Below are 22,245 nucleotides of genomic sequence, written 5' to 3'. Positions count from 1 at the left end.
TGCATCTGATCTAGGGTTTGATAAAAGAAATGTGAGTGTCAGGAACCTGATATAATTTATATAACTGTCTGGGACAAGTGGCTGAATGTCAGGTAAACTGTTAGGTGCCAGGAAGGCGTCCTGTAAGGCTGCCAAAATAAGAGGAGCACCTGCAGGTTGAGGAAAATCCAGTTGTAGCAAATCACAGTGTCTTTGCTGGGACTCTGGGATCTCTTTGCTCCTGCTGAAATAAATCTTTCATTCTTGCAATGGTATTCAGAAAAAGACAACTCTTCAGGTGGGGAATCTGAAGAATATCTCTCCTCAGCATCAGATTCCCCAGTCTGTGTAGTGGGACATTGAGAAACACAGTCTGTGTCTAATTCATAATTAGAATCTGAGAGAGAAAGAAGGCCTTCTCCTTTTAAACTGAACTGAAGACGCAGACTGTAAAGACTGACTGTGTTTTGCTAAAGGATCATTTAAAGTTTTCAATTTTCTTTGCCTGCCCTAGATGAAACAGGTGAAAAAATGCCTAACTTTTTCCTTTTTGGGAGACCCTCCCTCCAGAAACAGAGCACCCTGAAGACAAGCCATTTCCCCAAGAATCAAGCTCTTCAGAGTGGTTTGCAAAGGAGCACTGTTTTTTTCCCTGTTGAGATATCAGCAAGAGTAGCTTTCCCTTGCTTGGGGACTACAGCCTGGCAGCCGCAGATGATGTGCCTGACTCTCGGTCCTTAGCAGCTTGCCGAGGAGAAGCATCAGAGGGAACAAGAAAAACTGATGACCAGTCTAAGGAGCCCAATATGGCCACAGCAGAGTCACTGACCAGTGGTCTAGGTGAAGAGAAAGTGTAGGTCAAGGCCAGAGCTGTCTGTACAGCTTTTATCTTCTTGGTGATCAGGAAGGGAACAACTTAAGGTGCCAAGACCCAGGTGTATATCTGTATGGAAAATGGTGTCTGAGAAGCAGATAGCAGAGACTTGGTAAGTCTGTCTACCTTAAATGACTAAACATTTAATTTTTGAAGTAAATTATTTTAGTGATAACCACCAAAAACATTAACCATAGCCCCTGTCCACAAATGTTTTCAGAAAAGATCAACTTTTCATCACAAAAACTGATAAAATGAAAGGTAGTCCACCAGTCCTCAGTGGGGTATTTATCTACCCAGCCTTGAAGAAACACTAACTGACAGTCGATCATTCAAAACCCACAGAGAATAGCTCAATTTGGCAAGAAAGTTCTGAAGATTTGACACCCCAACAACTGACTGTTGTCCTGGATGCTTTAGAAGTTGGACAGTTGTCTAATCTTTACTAGGATATGACCCATATGGCTTGGGCTACTGCAACAGTGATCCAATGATGAACATTTAAAAAGACCAGTGGATTCAAAAGTCATATTTATCAGGATAGTCTGGCAGGCCTCGCCATCTGTACTTAGTCTCTTATAGACCACTCTGTGGAGATCTGCGTCTAACCCATCAAAGATCCAACCGTCTTTGACCTTCTATTCCATCACAGAAAAAATATTTCAAATATCCAGTTAAAGGAATTAAATCTTCATCAACAGATAAATAAGATACAGGGTGATGGATTCATACCCCCAACATATCCTTCACCTCTGGAACAAACTTCCATTACTTGTCAAGCAGAGTAGCACCTTTGCCTTCTTCTAAGTAAACCTAGATAATTGGATGGGCATCCGCAGATTATCTCCCTGGCTGTTTTGTCCTCAATGAGGCTGGAGAGAACTTTTGAATAGTGGTTTTTGGCATGGCTTTTAATGGATTACAGACTGATTGTTTAGTACTTACCTATGAACTTGAGTACCCAGCTTCAAAACATGGTCTTTTATTAGTCCCATTTCTTCCTGAGTCAGAATTTCCAGTAAGAAGAAGGTTTTGTAAGTTTATTCCCACCTTGGTGAACCTTCACTCAGAGCTCCTTTGCACTAGACATTGTCCACAGGATCCTTGTTTTGGACTTGTTCTTAAGTAGGACCACCCTTTCCTCCAGTTTCATCATCTTCTGCCAGTTCAGATGGATTCAGAAGTTTTTTCCTGTCTTTGTCTCCTCTTGTTCATTGAGACAATAGATGGGGTACCCTACTGAAGCTAAGAAAAGTGTTTTACTACAGACTTTTTGTCACCCCCGATAAGCTGTTTTGTGTCTGACCAGATGTGAACATCACTGACATTTAATAATTTTGTAAGCAAATACATTTCTGTGATTATGCTCTAAAACTGGAAAAAATAAGCTTGCTATGTATGTATGTTTCAGAACTGTTTTGCTTTAATCTTGTATTAGAACACACATGGCAGCTACCACAGAACAGCGTTGGAAAGCTGTTACTGCTCTAAAAACTGAATAATTTTTTTACTAACACAGACACACAAAGCATGAAAAAATGTGAAGCGTCTAAAAGTTTTTACTTTATCAATGGCTACCATCATTCAGTTACTTCAGTTGTCAGATTCTTGATTCCTGGCAGGCTATACAACAATTGACTAGAGCCAAAAAAAAAATTAAGTGTGAAGAAATCTTTTTAGCTGAGAAAGAAAACCAGTTTTAGCATGTCTTGTTTGGCTGAAGTAATGATTTTTTTTTAACCTTTCATGTACTTTATTGCAGCACTGAATACCACAAATGACATATTTAAGTTACAGTGGAGCATAAGTGCTCTGTGGTCTGCTTTTTCAAGTGCTGTCAACTTGATTGGGGCAAGGCAGACTACAGTAGTGTACCATATGTTATACATATGTTTGATAAGGTGTGAAATTTTTGACATCTGCTTAACATCGAAGCTGAAGGGTGAATCTTAACATCCATTTTTATAACATGCAGCTGGTGGATTATGATTTGAAAAACCTAATTGTGTTTATTTGCAAACAGATGTCTTTAGCTGCTCTGATGTACTAAAAGGTACATAGAAAATATGTGTAGGAGTGTGAAGTATTTTTCAGCTTTACTACATCGACAGTAATTACATACAAAGTATTCGTCTGAAAGACAAACGTCTTTAAGTCGTTAATGAGAACAGCACCGGTAATGCTGTTTTGTTGGTCAGGAATTCTGTAGTCCTTTCCCACAGGAACAGACAGTAGAACTCCTGAAGGGCTGCTTGACTGATCCCTCTGGTGGCAGTCAGGGTTTGCATTTCCTTGCATCCTGAAGCATTGCTGTCATCGCTCAGGATAGTTGATCAAGGAAACTGTATCCACAGGTATTTCCATTCCATCTTCAAAAGTACCTCCTTTCCTCTTCTAGACAGTCTCCCCTATAAAAAGAAAGCGGCAGTTAGGAGGTTGACCACCCACTTAAAAAAAAGAGCAATCCAAGAGAAACGACCAGACCAGAAAGGAGCTTGCTTTTTTTTTTTTTGTCAAACACCTTTATTGAATTATCACTTGTGACACAGTCAAATTTACATTCATATAGAAGTAATCAACTATATTAACATAAATATTATACTTCACATATATTGCTATATATCATATAACCTAAGCAATATTGCATAAAATTATTCAATTCCTACCTTTAACAAGAAACATCTTTATTAAACCATCACTTAGTACATAGGCAATCATACATTTATATAACTGAAAACAAACCACACCAACACAATCCTAGGAGCAAGCATTTTATATCACAAACCATACTGACACACTCCCAATTGCAAACATTATATATCACTTATAATTTACCCAATATTTCTCATTCAAACATTACCCAGCTCATTTACGTTCTGCCACCTTTTGGACCTCATTCCTCCCTTGTATGTATTGCTCCCACAATTCCCATTTTTTTCTGTGTAATTTGCTCCTACATTTTTATAAAGATCTCAATTCCAGTTGTTTTATCTCTGTTACTATATTCACTACTTCCGTTATAGTTGGTTTATATTTTGATTTCCATTTCCTAATATGACCAGCAAGGAGCTTGAGTTTTACACAAGGTTCTTTTTTTGTGACAAAGGACCACAGATATGTACTGGAGTTCACTCATTTAAAAATAATTCATTAAAAAAAAAAAAAATTCTGAATATTGACAGTTTAGTCCATCCTTCTGTGCCAAAAGTGACTGGATGGCCTCTTTGGATTTCCAGAGCACTACCTTTATGTAAAAATAGCCAAGGCATCCAGGAGATTAACCCTCTTTTGAATGAAAAACAGTCATTACCAGTTCATAGCTTTGTGCTTTAGACTCACCACAACATCCAGTGTTTTCTACAAAGTATAAGGTACTAGTAACAGCTCCCTCAGGCTACTAGGGATCAGAATTTTCCTGTATGTGTACGATTGGCATAGCCACAACTTCAAGGAGTCTCTTATGAAGAAAATGGATTTCCAGTTATGCCAGTCCCTAGTAATTTGTCAACCTGGAACTTACAATTGCAACCAGCTCTGGCACTGACATTTATTAGTCGCCACCTAGGCACCATCTACATCAATAATAGCAAGTCTCCCGAAAGACCAGTTAGACCCAATTCAAGAGGCAAGTCATAATTCTTCTGTATCATGATACACTTATAGAAGCCTTAATCTTAGAATTGTCTGGATTAATGGCATTACAAATTTAATGTCTGACAAGAATTTCCATAACTTGTCGAATATAAATACACTGGTAGTTTCAACCATAGAGTCTGCCATCTGGACAGTATTTTCTTCCTCTCTTTCCAGCCATTACAGTCATCATGAACATGTCTGCGTTGGACTGGGGAGATTGTTGGTTCAAACAGTCTAGGGAACATGTGGACCAGATGCACATTAATGTTCTGGAGTTGAGGGCTGTCCTCCTAGCATTGCAGGCCTTTCAGGACAGTCTTCCCGAAGTAGTAATAGCCATTCACTCTGATAATACGACTGTGATGTTGTATACCACCAAACATGGGGAAGCAAAGTTTTATCTACTTTGTCAGAAAGCAGTTTGGGAATGTGAATGGGCTGTCAAATCACAGTTCTTTCTAGTAGCAACATATCCTGGGTCAAGCCATTTACTTAACAGACAATTGGATCAGCTGTCTTCCAATGCCTCCTGAGTGGTCTCTTCAGTAAGTTTACAGAAAGGATGCGTTGCTGCCACTGGGAGATGCTTTGCTGCAGTATTTTTACCTCACTGTCCAACACCAAATGCATCAGCTTCTCTTCCCTTAATCCTTCCTCAGGGTTAGACTGTATTTCATAGTCTACCTCACGTCCATCCTTGGCTCCTGGGTCTCCTCTGGCCACCTTTAAAGTTCATTCAGAAACCCAGGCTGTGCAAAGCCAAAGTAATTTTGTATAGCCCTATTTTGGCCATGGCAGATTTGGTTTCCGCTGCTATGGCCTCACTTAATAAGGAAGACCACTTTTTCCGGAGCATCATCCAAGACTCCTGTTTCACCTGTCCAGTAACATCATCTGGTCATCCAGTCCCTTGGATTAATCACATGGTTTCTCCACAGTCAGTGATGGACAGCAACTCAGTACAAGGTTGGTCCAGTTACTGATAGCATCCCAGAAACCCTGGATCAGGGAAATGTATAAAGATAAGTGCTTCAAATTCACCTTGTGGGCAGCAAAACAAGAGCTGAATCTAGTCACCATGCCACAGTCTTTTTGTTCTTATCAGATTTATTTGATAAGGGATCTAGCTTTTCTACAATAAAAGTTAATTTGCCTACTACCTCTGCATACCAACAAAGCCTCAACAATTCATCTTTGTATTTTCAATATGCATGCAAAGATTTAAGTGGCTTCCCCCATCTTTCCTACAGTAAAAGTTCACTTGGTTGCCATCTCTGTATACCATCAAATCCTCAACCATTCATTTTTGGATTCTCAACATTTATGCAAGGCCTTCTTCAGAATGGGTGTTTTTGTCCAGGCCCCTCCATACAAGGATCCTGCACCTTCATGTGACTTGAATTTTGTTTTAGAAAATTTTACTATGGCCACCTTCAAGTCAGCAGCCAAAGCAGATCTGAATTTTCTCTTCTGCAAAACTTTATTTTTAGTGGCTATCACATCGGCTAAGAGAGTTTCTTAATTACATGCTCTCTCCTCCAAACTGCCTTACATTGCTTTCCACAAAGATAGAGTGGTACTCGGAGCTCATCTAAACTTAATACCCAAAGTAGGCTCAGATCTTAATCTAAACCAAATTATGAATTTCATATTCTTCCCACAGTATACTAGCAGCAAATAATTCAAATTCCTTTGCTTGGACATCCACTGAGACCTTAATTTCTGCTTAGATCACACCAAGCACACATGGCAGGATCATTGCTTATTTGTGTCCTTTGCCCCAAACAGATTGAGAAAGAAGATTACAAAGTTAGCATTATCCAGGTGGCTGTCCAGCTGCATTATATTCTGCTACACATTCAGTCATGAAAATTTACAAGCCAAACCAGAAGCTTAGTCCACAAGATCTGTAGACACTTTATCAACCTTCATCAATAATTTATCAGTGGATGATTTCTGTGTAGCAGCAACATGGACTTTCTTGTACACATTTGCTAAGTATTATAAACCTGACATTATTTCAAGGTCAGAAGCATTTTTTGGTGCCATTATTTTATGAGATATTTTATCGAGACCACCAATCTTGTTTTGCTGGGAACTTAGTCATTCAATCTGGTCAGTCCTTATCCATACACTGAAATACACCCACCTTTCCCCCCTGGCAAATTGTCACCTACATTTATATTTTGGCATATTGACAAGCTAGAAGGGCTTCAATGCCCATGCTTGAAACATTTGTATGTATGTACATATTGACCTGGAGGATAGCTAGAGGTGAACAGATATTTCCTTTCTGGGTAGGCAAGCCTTCACTTTTTGTATATAGGTCTAAGGTACTGAAGCTTTACATTGTTTTCACTTCATTTTAGCATATGAAACTGGTTTCTTTTAGTTGTATTACAGTGGCCTAAGTTGATCTGGAGACTCAGGGCAGTGCATTCTGTGAAGAAGGAAGTTGATCATGCTTGCGGGAGATTGATAGTTGCCAAGAAAAGGCACCTACAGCAACCACTGTTTGGATAAGGATCAACCAGATATACTGTTATGGTAGGTACATAACATTAATTTTCATGATCAAGGAAATAGTCTGGAAAAGAAGATCCAAATCAGTACATTGAAATTCGGAACTATGCATCTGACCCTTTGAGACCTGGAGGTCTAGATCCATTACTGAGCCATTTGGACTTTTAAGCAGTGGTGTGATATCTAAGCAAGTCCCATTTGTTGGAGGACAGAGGGCAGTCATACCCTCTTTGTAGAGAAGTCATCTACATTTTGAGAGTGTATCACCAGTTGCTTCATATTTCTACTGGAAATGCATAACACTATGACTCTATAGTAAGATTTCTGCCTCACAACTCCAGGGTCCTGAGTTCAATCCTGACCTCTACTCACTAAGTATGGCTGTTCCTTTCCTTGATTTTTTTTTCTGCAGATACTCTAGATTTCTTCCATCTCGTGAAACCTGTGTTTGTTTGCATGTATGTGTGTTTGTATGTTTTTTTTATTTTTAACCTTTGTCCATGTAGACTGTGGTGTGTTCAAAAAGTGTCCATAGACCAGCCCGGTTAACAAATGATAAGTAAAATATTAATAAATATGTTGAATGTTCAGTCAAACTCCTTGATTCTTTATTTCCATCTTCTGTTGGTACTCATGCTGATGAGATCCAACATTCAGTCTGTATGGTAAGCTGTAGGTTGACTTTTGTGCTACAGGAGATGATGTGCTTTTAAAATTATAGCCCCTACAACTGGACAAGATCAAATGAACAGTAAATGCATTCTTTGTATTGTTTATTTCTGCATTCCTTTTTTCTCCACCTCATCTCTGTGCTTTTGGCACAGTTCAGGACAGATAGATCAAGGCTTATCGTGGTCATCCTTACCTTACTTTGATGCACAGACCAGTTCTGCCGCTTCAGTTTTTTATTTATTTACACTTTGTTGACTGGGATACTTAGGTCAATGGCCTCTTTTCAGAGGAGATCCGACATGATATTCAAAATGCCTAGGGGAAATTTGTCCATGGGACCAAGGAACTTTCTCTACTCTTTTTGATAAGTGCAATGGTATCTTTTACATCCACCCAAGCTACCACCAACTCAGACAAATGGGGTTTTGGTTTAATGTCTCATCTGAAGGATGAAAGAAAAAACAGAACCAGCATAATGTAGATCCTGAAAACCTCAGTTTATTGTGACAGGTTATTAAACCTACACATAGACAACACTTTTGCACCAGACCGGTTTCGGTAGGGTATACACAACCTTCTTCAGTGAAAATGAACACAGCAAAAATGTGACAGAATATATAGAGGTCACTGAATACCTATTGGATAATTCAAAAATTATCATTCAAGCCAGGTGGGAATAATCCCCCCCAGTTTGATAACCCATTTCTTTTCCTTGGTGTTAAGTATTGAATGCCAACCTGCTTTGTTAGTCCTATTCCCTTGTATAATATCAATGGCCATAAATGTAAATTTAGCAGTGGTATGTGCCAAGGAATGTTTGTATAAAGCATTGGTTATTTTGTTTGTCCTGCTTTCTGTAGATTATTAAACCTGAAATTGTTTTTTGGTGATTCCAATAGTTCTACTGGTGCCAAATTCATTTATCATAAATCTAAATTTAATCCACCAATGCATCCCAATGTGCTTCAATTTCAGCGCAACATTCTCAAAGATCTACATTTTTCTGGTCAAGGATTACGTTGGAAATCCAACAATATTTCCTCAGCCGAAAGGCAGGCTATTGTTGAACTACAGAAAAATGAAAATATTGTAATTATTTCAGCTGACAAAGGGGGTGCTGTGGTTATTTTGAATTGGCATGACTATGATAAGGAAGCCACTAGACAATTGTCTAACCAAATGTATTATTCACTAATGACAATCAATCCAACATCCAGGTTTCAGAAACAGATTGAAGACTTTGTTCTTTACAATATATCTATTTTTTGCCAAAGACCCACAAAAGTCTTATCAACCCTCCTGGGTGACCAATTGTTTCTGGGAGAGGGTACATCACAGAACCCCTCTCTTTGTTTCTCACTCAACATCTGAAACCCTTGCTGAGTCTTGTACGATCAAGAATACACGACACCACCATGTTTCTCAATATAATATCTGATAGCCAGTTGGAAGAGGACTGGTTAATGTGCACTCTAGATGTTTGTTCCTTGTATACCAACATCCCTCACAAGTCCGGTCTGGAGGCCCTGTCCTTCTGGTTGGACCAAGCTGGTTTATATCAACCTCTCTTTAACTCTTTTTTGGTTGAACTAGCTAAATTTGTTCTAACCAGCAACGTCTGTTTTTATCAAGACAAATGCTACTGGCAGGTTAAGGGAACAGCCATGGGAGCTTCTTTTGCTCCAATTTACGCTGACCTCTTTATGGCTTTTGTGGAACATCACATAATTTATAATTGTCAGAACAATATTTTTCTGGAGCACATTGACATTTGGCGCCGTTATCTAGACGATTGCTGGATGGTTTGGAGAGGGGACACACATGGTCTAAGGGATTTTATTTCCTATTAAACAACACCATTTGGGGTTTGGAATTCACAGCACATTATGATTATAGCAAAATTACTTTTTTGGACGTTGCTATTACCAAATTGCCTGACAATACACTCTCTACGGAAGTATTCAGGAAACATCCTGAATACAATACCATCTTACACGCCTCCAGTTTTCATCCCCCTCATGTTATACGGAACATCCCTAAGTCACAATTCATTCGAATCAAACGCATTTGTTCCACTGATAATGCCTTCCAACATTACAGGAGGGATCTCACGGAAAGATTCAGGTCCAGAGGCTATGCTATGGGCCATGTGTCTAGTGCCAGCAACATGACCAACTCCTCCAACAGAAATAATTTTCTCCAGTACCAAAAACACATCCCTAATAAAAGCACTACATTAAGATTTACTACCACCTATGCTAGGAATTCGAACCATCTAATTGACAGTATCAACACCCATTGGAACATTTTACAATATGATTCTGATATTTCCAATTTCATTTAGAAAAGGCAAAAACCTGGGGGGTTTCTTTAATCATTTCAAACATGGTAGTAAGAACAACCACACGCAATTTAAACAAACTACACTTTCAGGGGACCCCCTTACAGGTTGTTTTCCATGTGGACACTGTACTAACTGTGATAAAATCAACAAATCTAAACAGTTTTCCAGTAGGAACTGTTCCCAGGTCTATGACATCAAATTCTTTGCCAACTGCAGCAGTGACTGGATTATTTATCTGGCCAGCTGTCACTGTGGTGCTTTTTATGTAGGACAGACCTCTCGGCCACTTAGAATCAGAATCTCAGAGCACATCAGTAATATCAGGACAAACAAAATAACCAATGCTTTATACAAACATTCCTTGGCACATACCACTGCTAAATTTACATTTATGGCCATTAATATTATACAAGGGAATAGGACTAACAAAGCACGTTGGCATTCAATTCTTAACACCAAGGAAAATAAATGGATTATCAAACTGGGGGGATTATTCCCACCTGGCTTAAATGATAATTTTTGAATTATCCAATAGGTATTCAGTGACCTCTATATATTCTGTCACATTTTTGCTGTGTTCATTTTCACTGAAGAAGGTTGTGTATACCCTACCAAAACCGGTCTGGTGCAAAAGTGTTGTCTATGTGTAGGTTTAATAACCTGTCACAATAAACTGAGGTTTTCAGGATCTACATTATGCTGGTTCTGTTTTTTCTTTCACCATTGTTATATTTGGAACTGGGCATTTGCTTTACGTGCAGGAACCTTTTTTATGTAACGCTATTCATCTGAAGGATGGCATGCTCAGGCGTCCAGTGTCAGTACTGGAAATGAATCCAGTTTTTTGGTGTGGGAAGAGAATCAACAACCTTCTGATCTTCCAGCACCAAAGTAGAGTGTACTGCCTGTTAGGCTACTGATACTGCGTTTAGCAGCCTTCTTTTCTCTTGACATTTCATTGAAGGTGATAAAGATTCTTAGTGCTGCTGGCAGGCCCTCTGCATAGGTTAAATCAGTGGTCAGATGGAAAAACTTTTGTATTTTGTCTGCTGAGCTGCTTCATCACTAGCTTCAGTTAGTGTTTACCATTTTAAGCATTTATTTGTCTTTGGTCTTAGGTGTTTGTTTACTCTTCTTCTTCTCTTTCAGCTGTTCCCATTAGGGGGTCGCCATAGCGGATCATCTGTTTCCATTTCTTCCTGTCCTCTGCATATTGCTGTGTCACACCAGTCACCTGCATGTCCTCTCTCACCACGTCCATAAACCTTAGCTTAGGCCTTCCTCTTTTCCTCTTACCTGGCAGTTGCATCCTTAGCATCCTTTTCCCAATGTACCCATCATCCCTCCTCAGCACATGTCCAAACCAACACAATCTTGCCTCTCTGACTTTGTCTCTAAACCGTCCAACCTGAGCTGACCCTGTAATATACTGATTCCTAATCCTGTCCATCCTTGTCACACCCAGTGCAAATCTTAACATCTTTAACTCTGCCACTTCCATCTCTGACTCCTGCCTTTTTGTCAATGCCACCATCTCCAATCCATACAACATAGCTGGTCTCACTACCCTCTTGTAGACCTTCCCTTTCACTCTTACTGTTACCCATCTGTCACAAATCACTCCTGACACTCTTCTCCACCCATTCCACCCTGCTAATACTCTCCTTCACCTCTCTTCCACACTCACCATTACTCTGAACTGTTGATCCCAAGTACTTAAACTCATCCATCTTCGCCAACTCTACCTCCTGCATCCTCACCATTCCTCTATCCTCCCTCTCATTCACAGGTTTTCATTCATTTCATTTCATTCAGGTGTTTGTTTACTAAGATCTGTTTTTGTTTCTTTTTTACCTTGTTGAAGACAGAACCTTGGCTCAACAAAAGCTGCTTAAAGCTGCCCATAAAAAAAGCCTTGTACCCCAAATCCTTTGGGTTGTCTGATACATTGATGGCCTTGAAGTACATACCTTGTGACTTTCTTCCTGGTAGCCATCACCTCTGTTCATCAGATGCTTTGGTATTTTGCAATAATAATTTTTCCCTTAAAAAAGCCTTCCATTTTCCATAACAGGTTGTTGTTTCAGGGCTGTCTTTGAAGAGATTCATTCACTTTTGGTGTTTTACATAGAAGTATAGATAAAGGGTTCTCGATTCTGCAGTCTGTATCCACTCTGAGTTACTGTTCTGTTCTGTTTAAAATAAGTTCATGGACTCTTAAAATCAAAACAACTGTTTGGCTTTGCACTTAGTAAACAGAATTCCCCCTTTGCCCTGCCAACCATCTCAAAATGTCTGCTGTTCCTGCACTTCACTGTGTTCCATCATTAGCATGCTATTAAGCCTTTGGCAAATAAACTCAAGTCATTCCACCAGTGGAATTGTAACCTGTAGTACGTGGTCATCAAATTTGTCCATGGCTGATATTTGTGCTACAGACAGTTGTTGAATATTTTCATTTTTACCAAGCATTGTATCTTGGAAGTTTGACCCTAGACCAGGTCTTCTTCTGGAAGGATTTCCCTCCAAAGACTTCTCTCATGATACCTTCTTCTTGTCCATTCCTTAATGAAGATGTTCTTCGTCTTCCATTGCTGCAGTCCTGACTATTGTAGTCCGTCCCACGTCCCAGTAGGCCAGAGACAAGGAGTATAAGGGGTCAGGGCGTCAGTACGGCGCGGTGACTCGTCGCAGTACTAGGTACGCGCATGACCACGCGATATCCTCAGTTTGCCGCATGGTCCGATGCATGCAGAAGCATTTCGAGTTGCAGGTTACGTTTTCAGAGATTTTCCAACCGGAGTTTCAGACAGAAAACAGAGTTACAGACTTGGGAACATTTTTGTTTTTTTTTCTTTATTTTTTACCGGATGTCAGAAAAAGTGAAAGCAAAAATTTCGTATTTTTGTGGGAAGCAGATACCGTGAGAGGTGTGTACCGCTGTGTATACATTTGTTTGTTAGGGCCTGCACGGCGTTGTTGGTTGCGCTCTTGTTGATTGCCACTCGCACTTTAGCTTTAAGGCTGGCTATAGGTTAGTAGGTGTTGGCGTTTGGGAAGCTTGTAACAGTATCTGTTACTGCCCATCTCCTCGCTTCATCCAAAACAAGCGCAGGCGCAGGTGAGGGGCTCTAGTGAGGAACCGCAGTCCCAGACGCCGTTCAGTGGTGAGCCAGAGTGGAGCCAGAGTTTCTCCAGGAGTCTCAGGAGTCTCAGCAGCATCCACAGGATGCCTCTCAGGAGAAATAGGCTGGGGAGGGGGCTGAGGGGAGGCTTGGAGGGCCAAGGCAGTGAGGGCTTCCCTCTCTGCAGTTGCTCCCTCTCCTCTCAAAAAGTTCAGCCTGTCTTTCTGGTAGGCCAAGTTCCGCTGGGCCTAAGAGCTGGGCTTGGGGCTGTTGAAGATTTGATTACCTAAAAATGGGTTCTATGGTGCTTAATTTGATAATGGGCCTAGGATGGAAACACCCTATGTGAGGTTGGTGAGGCCCCAGTTTGATAGAAGGTTTAGGGTGGACTGCAAGAGTTTTCATTACTTATTTCAGTACATGGGATGGGAGAGAGTCTTCTGTGTGATTCCCTTCACATTTTCTCCTCCTTTCCTCACTCCATTTCTGGAGCATTCATTTCCACTCTTCACTCCTCCTGAGATTCATGATTTTGGGCTTAGGAATTCAGGATTTGGCCCTGGCAAATTGGTGGAGGATGTTTTTTTACCCTCTCCCTTTGGAAGGGGATGGTGAAGGCTTGTTTTCATGGTGGAGGATGTTTTGCATCCTGCTCCTGATTCCATAAGTATTTGTCATAGAGTCCTGTTTAACCCTAGTAGGTTATATAGGGTGCTTTGAGCTCCCAAGTATTTGTTTAAGGGAATCCTGTGGGCCCAGTGTGCTGTTGTGTAAGGGGATAAAAAGGTAGAAGGTGGTAAAGAAGGTTAAAAGCCCTGAGTAAGGTAATTAGGGGAAGGCTCTAGCTTTTGGTAGAAGGCCTATGAAATTTTTGATCTCTAAAAATCTTTGGCGTTATGTGAATTCATCAGAAAAATCTGATAAATCATGCATTGAAATCTTTGGTTTAGAATTGCATTGGATGGTGGATGCTGTTCAACAAGTGTAGGGTGGCTGCTTTTGCTTCTCATGTGTCTGAACAAGTAGGTAAGCATTCTTTGCAGTGTGGTTTTTGTGTTCTTCAGGATTTTGGTAGGGTTCTGGTCTGTGGATTGCTTTGGATGTTGCCAGGAGGTGAACCTATTTGAATTAGCTGTTGATGTGTGATATGCAGATTTTGTGGTGCTTGGATTTAGTTTTAAACCAAGTTTAAGAGAAAATTGATGAGAAGCTCCAGTTTTTTCAAAAAGATGGTCAAGTAAAGATGGTAGGTGCCTGCTGCTGGTGGGCAGGGGCTCAAGGTTATCCCTCTAGGCTAGGTAGGCCCAGTTCACTCAGGGCAGTAGGTGTGTTCATTTAGGCCTAGACTAGAGGTAGGGGGTTCTGTCAGCAAGGTGCCAGAGTGGCTCTTCGCAGTAGACCCTTCCTGAAGTGGGTTCTGGTCCGCCAGTTTGATTTTCCCAATGGCACAGATGGTGCTCAGCTGCCAGCACTTTCATACAGATTTTCTTTTTTCACTCAAGACTCGTAGGTTGAGCAGACATCCTCCTCCACAACAGATTTAGCAGAAAGGAAGTTTCTATCATCCTGCAGATGGATGCCATTCAGCTGCTCCTGTATCAGTCAGGCTCCGGATTTTATTTCCCTTAGAAAAGATAGGAAAAGCAAGCCAGTCTCTTCCATTCAGTAAGGCAGAATCTTATTCTTCGTTCCCCAGAGAAAGAAGGGGAACATTGGATCCCACGCCTGATACAAAGAAGGGCAATGCTGCAAGCGATCACCCAATTTTAACCGGATCCTACAAGAAACACTTTTTCTGTGCCTAACAGGTTGCACTGATGGTAAATTCTTTCCTCGAAAAGGAGATGGATCTATATAAGGCTAAGTTGCTGAAAGTGGCAAGGAAGTTTCTCGGGGTAGAGTATTATCAGTTCTAAAAGCTGCCCTGGTCCTTACTGGAGGGCTTCAATCTGGTCTCTCTATCGCTTTTTACTTGACGATTGTTCTCTTCTTCACCAAGGTCAAATCTATCCTCTACAGATCTGGAATACTTTTCTGGCTCAAAGATGCCTAGACTCAGGCTTTCTGGAGATTCAAATTCCAGTCTAGCACCAAGACTGACATTGCCTGAATTCTGGCTCAATCAATAGCAGCTCTCAGTGCCTTTTAGCCCCGGACAAACAAAGTGTGCTTTTGTTCCCCAGGATATCTTGTGAGAGCCAATATCAAGACTCTAGAGACAGTCCTTCAAGAACTTAGCCTCTTACTTCTGATGGACCCACTGACAGCCCGTCAAGCTGTGCATATGGACAAACAAAAGAGTCTGTCATCAAATGCTGGGACAGTATCCTCATCAGTCAGGTTCACATTCTTGTATGTTGGTTCAAAGCACTGCCAAAATGTGGCACAAGCATTGCTATAACTAAAAAAGGGCAAAAGGAATTCCCCTTGCCTCAAAATCAGATTTGGTGGAGGAACACTCTGTTGTGGACTCTGGAATTCTCAGTAAATGGACGCTGGATACCTCGAAGAAACTTGGAGACTCGGACATGTTACCTATCAACATCCAGACAAAAGGCCTGCCATACTAAAGGGAAGGAGCTTATGGAGAGTTGTTTTGTTATGGAAAGTTGATATCTTGATGGCTTCTCAAGGAGTTACTGGTACACACATCACAACAACACACAGATAAGACAACAAGGCAGGCATGCAATATCAAGGTGGAGATGGCTTCTCCTCAAAGACTAACTCTTCTTCAGCAAATCAATTCATCGGAGCACAGAACAACCAACTCTTCAGGGCAGGTGCAACTCCGATGCAGCAACAGTGGAACTTATGGGAGATGTATTTAAGCAATCAACAGTGAGTGCTGAGTGATTTTCATGGATCTGAAATTGACCACCAAACCACCAGCCGCCAGCATAGATCTTAGTGCAAAGAGAACTCCACACAGCTTGAAAGTGGAAGCTCGGTCTTTCCATGGGAAAACCACAATGTGATCTTCAGGGACTACCTCACTGATTCAAAGGCTACCAAAGGTCTATGCCTTCCAAAGCCAAGCATGATCCAGATAGTCTAGATCTGCCTTGAAAGTGGATGGTCTGACTGATTTTGAAAGCTCTCAAGAAGCCCATTTCCCTTCCACTGCATTCCTATCCCTATCTCCTAAGGAAGCCCATCTCAGCAATGTCAAGCTTCAACTTTCATCTCACAAGGAGGCATATTCTGCCACTTGTTCTCATTGTCCAGCTTCACCCAACAGCACTTAACAATGATCTCTGAAGACCTCAGGAGAGTTTATTCTTGATTAATGCACAATGTTTTTTCAGAAGGGAGCAGTCATAAGCTCATGAGATTTAGCCTTGAAGCACAGCCACATTTTAATCTTTCCAAATTTTTTTCAAATAATTTTGTTCAAGCCAGTAAGATTCATACAGTTATTTTCAGCTCAAAATGATGAATTATCCTTTTCGGTTGAATCCAATTTTTGTGTAGGAAAATTTTTAGACCCAATTTTAGCACCCCACGAGCTCCTACCCTGCCCATATTCTTTAATTTTGTTTGTCTGTTCAACTCCACTTCTTTTGAAAGGGCAGTCAATGCTGACTTGAAATATACTCTTGCTGCTTTTGTTTTTCTGTTCTGTATTACTTCTGCTTACTTTGTTTCTGAGTGCAGCTTCTGCTGGCAGCACTTTCTCAGCATGGAAACTGCGTTGTTGGCTATCATGCTTGCTGGAAAATCTTTCCTTAAAGGAATGGTTGTCTGAGTACACTTGACTTGGAATTCTGCTGCCTACGCTTTTCATTTTCCACAGGAAAGATTTTTGAGTTAGAGTGGTTTCTTGAATTATGCTTAAAATGAGCAGGTGATATGTGTTTAGCAGTACCAGCAGTGTTTCAATTCTTTTGTTTTGAGTTTCAAAATTTTTACCATGTACACCACAAACTTGTTATTTTTTGAGCAGCTTTTATTCATTTTTTTGTTGTCTTTGCATCAATTTTCATTCTAACTGGGAAAATATTTCATTTTACTGTAGCTACACACTATCAATTGCAGCATTTCTTGGCATTATATTTTGATATTTTTAAGTGTTACTGAGGCTTACAATACTCTTTACCTTTTATCATTCGCTCATATACCTAAGACTAATTTAACTATTTCTACCATAGATATTCATTTGCAGCTACGTTACTTTTATGCATCCTGGTAGGCATGCCCTGCTTTCTACATAGTCATTAAGTAGGACTGCCATAACCACCTGCCTTTAACAGCTCATTTTGTGCAGGGTAATTACTAAGGATATTCTGGAGATTTAGCTGCTCCAGTTGACGACTATCCCTCCTTCCCCCCTCTGTGTGCCTGGGCATGTTAAGACTAGGGTACACTTTAGTACCTTGCAGCATGGTAGATGATATATGTTTGCACATTTTATACATGTTTTGCTCCTCTTTTATGGGTGTTTGCTTTTAATACAGTGACATACCCCTTTGTATTTGGACGATATAGATGTATAGGGTTGTGATGATTATACGCCAGATTGATTGGCCCACGCGGGGGACTCTGATTAGCCTTCTTCCTTCCCTCATTCTTTTAAAAGTTAGCGTCGCTGTGAATTCCATTGCGTCTTATATTTATAATGGATATATGAACATCTACATTTATGGTAGGTACAAAACTGTACTTTTTATCCCACTGTTAGTAACTATTCCCGAGTGTGAGCCCACTGCAGGGTGCTCTTTGAAGTAGAATAATAGTTATGCTAAGTATTTGTCTTACCAGTTTATCTTTGAAAGGATCCAGTGCACTGTGTGTTTTTTTCTCACTTTGTCCCATTATTGGTGGAGGTTTCAGTCTCCACAAGTTCTTCACATTAATAGTAAAATTTCAAGTAATGTTTTAGAGTCGTTTTGGGGACCTGCATCTCCTACCCACCAATCATGCTGCAGGGATCATGATAAGAAACCTGAGTTGCTACTAGGGGTGGTTCTTCAGATGTGAATTACTTTAAAAAAAAGCTACATTTAAGATCATTTAATATAGTAAAGTACACAAATTTTCAGTTTCTTCCCAAAAAATGTTCCAGAATTTCCTTGAACAAGTTCATCATTGTATGTCCTAGACTTTTTCATTTAGTAGGATACTTTTTTTTGTGCTCACCTTCTTTCACAATTGTCTTTTTATTAAACATAAAATGCAAAACGATAAGGTAGCGGACCTAGTTAATAGTAGTCAACCCAATAAATCCAAAACTAGAGTGCCAAGGAAGTAGGACACTGTAAATCCTCACAAAGTAGGTTTATTAAACACTGTAAACAAGCTAAAAAGGTTATGCGCTTTCATCTTTCAACAATAAAGACATCATCAGAACCAAAATAGCATAGTTAAACAATTTAAAAGAAACAGCAAGGACATACCTCCACATTGGTCCAGTCACAAACAACTAAGCATTGACAATTAGCCGAGAAGTAACCTAAAAAAAAACACTAAAAACAGAAGAATTAAGTAATTAAATTGTGTGCACTACATTTTAACACTGCTTAGCAAATGTAAAACAATTGTTATATATAAAAAGTTCATTTCACAATAACATATTAAAATGTATATCTAAATAACATATTAAAAAAACTTGTTAAAAACATACCAAAAAAACAAATTCTGTATTTTATAAGATCTAGACTTGAGCTCACTGATAATAGAAACACTATTGTTTATTCTAAGTGGAGAAGTGGCATCAAGCTTTAGTTGCCAAAACATTTCCCTTTGCAGCATATTTTTCCATTCCCCAGAATAAACTGGAGTGAACTTGTTCAAGAATAAAAAACTTAAATTTAGCAAAACCTTTACATATAAGAGAGTGTCTTGCTAGGACACTCTTGTTGTCAAGTCGCTGTATACTATAGCAGTGTTGGTAAATTCTTCGGTTAAAGTCATTATTGGTTTTACCAATATAGAATGCTTGGCACTGGGTACAAAAGGTGAGATATACCACTTTATCTGAAGAGCAATTAAATCTGCCACCCCTTGTCTGTTTCTTAATTTTATCATGCAGCCACCCATTATATTGATTCTCAATATAACCACATTGGTGGCATCTACCACCTTTCAACTTTCTGGGTTACGGGCCAAAGGCCAGTAGTATTAGAGGGTGGATTTTCCAGAATGTTTTTAATACTACTCTTCTTTTTATATGTTAATGTGGGTTTTGCCCCACTAATCCGTTTGGTGGCCTCATCGCAATCAAAAATAAACCAATTTTTGGCAATAATATTCTCAATACCTTAACATCCAATGAATAATGTAACACCATGTTAGTGTATGTATCAAAGGCGAACTTGTCATTACTACCAGTATTACATTTTTTGTTCATTCCATATTTCGTGATAGGACCATAGCTATCCTGTCTTTCCTTCCAAACCTGATTAGCAAAATTGTAAAGCAAGGTAACCAGGTAGCTCCACTCCGTAAACATCTTTTTCAATACCATAAATTCCTCTTTACAATTCCTATCATCTGATGTTAATCTAGACACTCTAACGTGCTGACTTTTAACTATTCCTTTTTTCTGATAATAAGGGTGACAACTGGAATAAAAAAGAAAGGTACTACAAAAGGTAGATTTTCTGTACATCCTTGTCCAACCTACCATCTGATGACCATAAAATTTTTATGTCTAAATTATTTCATCAGACCCTATGTGGTAGGTAAGTTTCAAACAGTCAGTACTAGCTTCCATTTGACCCTTAAGATCTCTAAACTGAACCAGGTCACCTTGCCAAAGAATCAAGAAATCATCAAGATATCTAAATAGGCTTTACACAACTTATATAATAGAAGTTAAAACAGAGTGTCAAGTTTCCATCTAAGCAATACAATATTGGCAAAAATGGGAGCACAGGCAGCTCCTATTGCTACACCGGTAGACGTCTTATAATAATCATCACAAAATGCCAGGAAATTATTGGTGAGAACAATGTCCATAAACTCATGTATTAATGTTCCATCATTTTCAGATACATTCCCATATTTTTTACAACTTCATCAAACCAAACCAGGCCTAGTTCCTGGGGTGTAACAGAAAATAAATTCTTAATGTCACAAGTAATAAAATAACACAATTCACCATCCACTTTTCTTAATTTATGTAATAAATCTCAGGAATCACATATGATGTGCTCAAAAATTTGAAGCATGTTTTTAAGTTTCAAGTCAATGTAATGGATCCCACAGATGCTACAGTTGGCTGAAAAGGTAGATCACAAATATTCAAGTGGAGTTTTGAGATACCAAAAAATCCTGGGATTAATAGGTTCACATACCATCAAAAATCATGTAAATCCAATGTAAGATAGTCAAACAAAAGTAATTCCTTTAGGGCCACTCTAATAGCTCTATACACTATGTTGATTTCATTGAGAGAGACTGGCCTGTACACTGATCTGTCTCACAATAGATTCAGCATTATTTTTATTAAACATAGTAGAAGATACTAGCTGAGTGTTTCTTTAATCCCTTTGAAAGGGAAGCTGCAGTCACTAAGCAATGTTAATCTAAATGCCTACAACACTGCATTGTTACCAGCTGAAGGTTAAGCATGGCACTGTGAATATTAAATGTTAAGTTCTCAATCTCGCCTTCATTCTTGCTGGATGGGTTCAGAGCCGATCCTCGGCTCCGACTCGGCCTATACTAAAGCTCGAGAGCTATTTTTACCGGCTCGAGGCTACCCTGTATCCCACAATGCTAGGCGCTAACTACCCAGATCTTGTTTGCCACTTCAGCTGCGAGGTTGCGTTTTTGCCAGCTCTCAGGTTAGATTTGTGAAAATCTTTCTAGTAAGGTTTTTTCCTGCCCCTTTTTCAGTACTAGTTTTACTGTTAGATCCTGTTTACCTCCCTAGTGTATACCCACCTTAGATAGTTCCCTTTCGGGTTTGTTTCTATCATATTCTCGTTACCTACCCCCACTCCGTAGATTACTAGGCCTTCGGGCTAATTTTTAGTTTTATTGTAGTTTAATTCTTAGTTTAAATTTTAGTTATATTTAGTTTAAAATTCTTTGTCAGTGTAAATACTCTCAGTCTCTGTATGTGCGTGTGTGACTAGACTGAGTAAGTTTGAGTGTGGGTGTTTGTTGTGTGTGTGACTTGTCATCCCTGTCAGGATGTCTAAAGATTCCAGGGTTTCAGGCTTCAAGAAGTGTGACTCGTGCTGTCAAAAGATGTCTCTGACAGACGGTCACACTTCTTGTGTTTATTGCCTGGGTCCTCTGCACCTGCAGGACTCTTGTTCTGTCTGCCATGCATTCAGTCCAAAAGTCCTGCAGGAACGCAGAAACAAGCTTATTTTGCGAGGCTTGTTGAAACCCGAAGGTTCCCCAATCAAGTCTTCGTTGGGCAAACCTTCGAAGCCCACTATACCGTCTGCTCCACGAACCGAGCCTTCGACTAGTGGTGCTCTTAGTGCTCCTACGTCGGCTCCGGCTGGAGCCGATGCTCCCAAGACCCAGTCGGCTCCGATCGTTACGTCAGAACCGTCTGCAAGCCGTAAGCACTCCAGGTCTCCTTTTTTGGAGACAGTCCATTCGGCTCCGAGATCTCCCTTGCTTTCCAAGCGGAGCCATCGTCCCATTCCTCTCGGTCTTCCAGGCTTTCGGAACATGACCTCGAGAGGGTGGTTAGCAGACTCCTTAAGTCACAGGCACTGGCCCAGATGCTTCAGAGCCCTTCTCATCAGACAGTGGCTATCCCCATTCCATCGTCGATTCCTCCTCCGACTCTTCCTCTGAGCTCGGAGCCGGAGTTCGTGGGAGCCGGGATCGTCGACACGTCGGAGCCGATACCTCACCTTTCTGCACCGTCGTCGGCTCCAATCTCTTCCATGGTTCAATCCTTGGAGGGATCCGGGCGCCGGGACTCCCTTGTCGGCTCCGAGGGGGCGAGTGGCATCGGACCCTTGTCCGACCCCGTTCTCCCTCTCGGAGCCTCGGCGCAGGTGAGTTCGGCCCCGACATCGGCCTTGGAGCCATCCCTCTCGGTGCCGGGAGGGGTCCTTATCTCTTCGGAGTGGGGACCTTCTTCCCTGCCTGATAGGGGTGCTTTTGAGGTCATGAGG

General features: G+C 40.4%; 1 long non-coding RNA gene across 1 annotated transcript in view; it reads right to left on the bottom strand.

Annotated features, from left to right (window-relative positions):
* Positions 1–2,256: 2,256 nt before the first annotated feature.
* Positions 2,257–22,245, bottom strand: part of LOC122812064 — a 255,218-nt gene continuing 235,229 nt past the window's right edge. The window contains exons 2-3 of the long non-coding RNA XR_006366334.1: positions 18,550–18,618; positions 2,257–3,261 (exon numbers count right to left, since the gene is read on the bottom strand). This is a non-coding gene — a long non-coding RNA (uncharacterized LOC122812064). The remainder of the gene's footprint in view (positions 3,262–18,549; positions 18,619–22,245) is intronic.

Source organism: Protopterus annectens, chromosome 9.part0 (genome assembly GCF_019279795.1).
Source record: "Protopterus annectens isolate FY-2018-M chromosome 9.part0, PAN1.0, whole genome shotgun sequence".
Taxonomy (NCBI): Eukaryota; Metazoa; Chordata; order Ceratodontiformes; family Protopteridae; genus Protopterus; species Protopterus annectens.
Note: the sequence above shows the minus strand (reverse complement) of the source record. Positions and strands in the feature narration are given on the sequence as shown.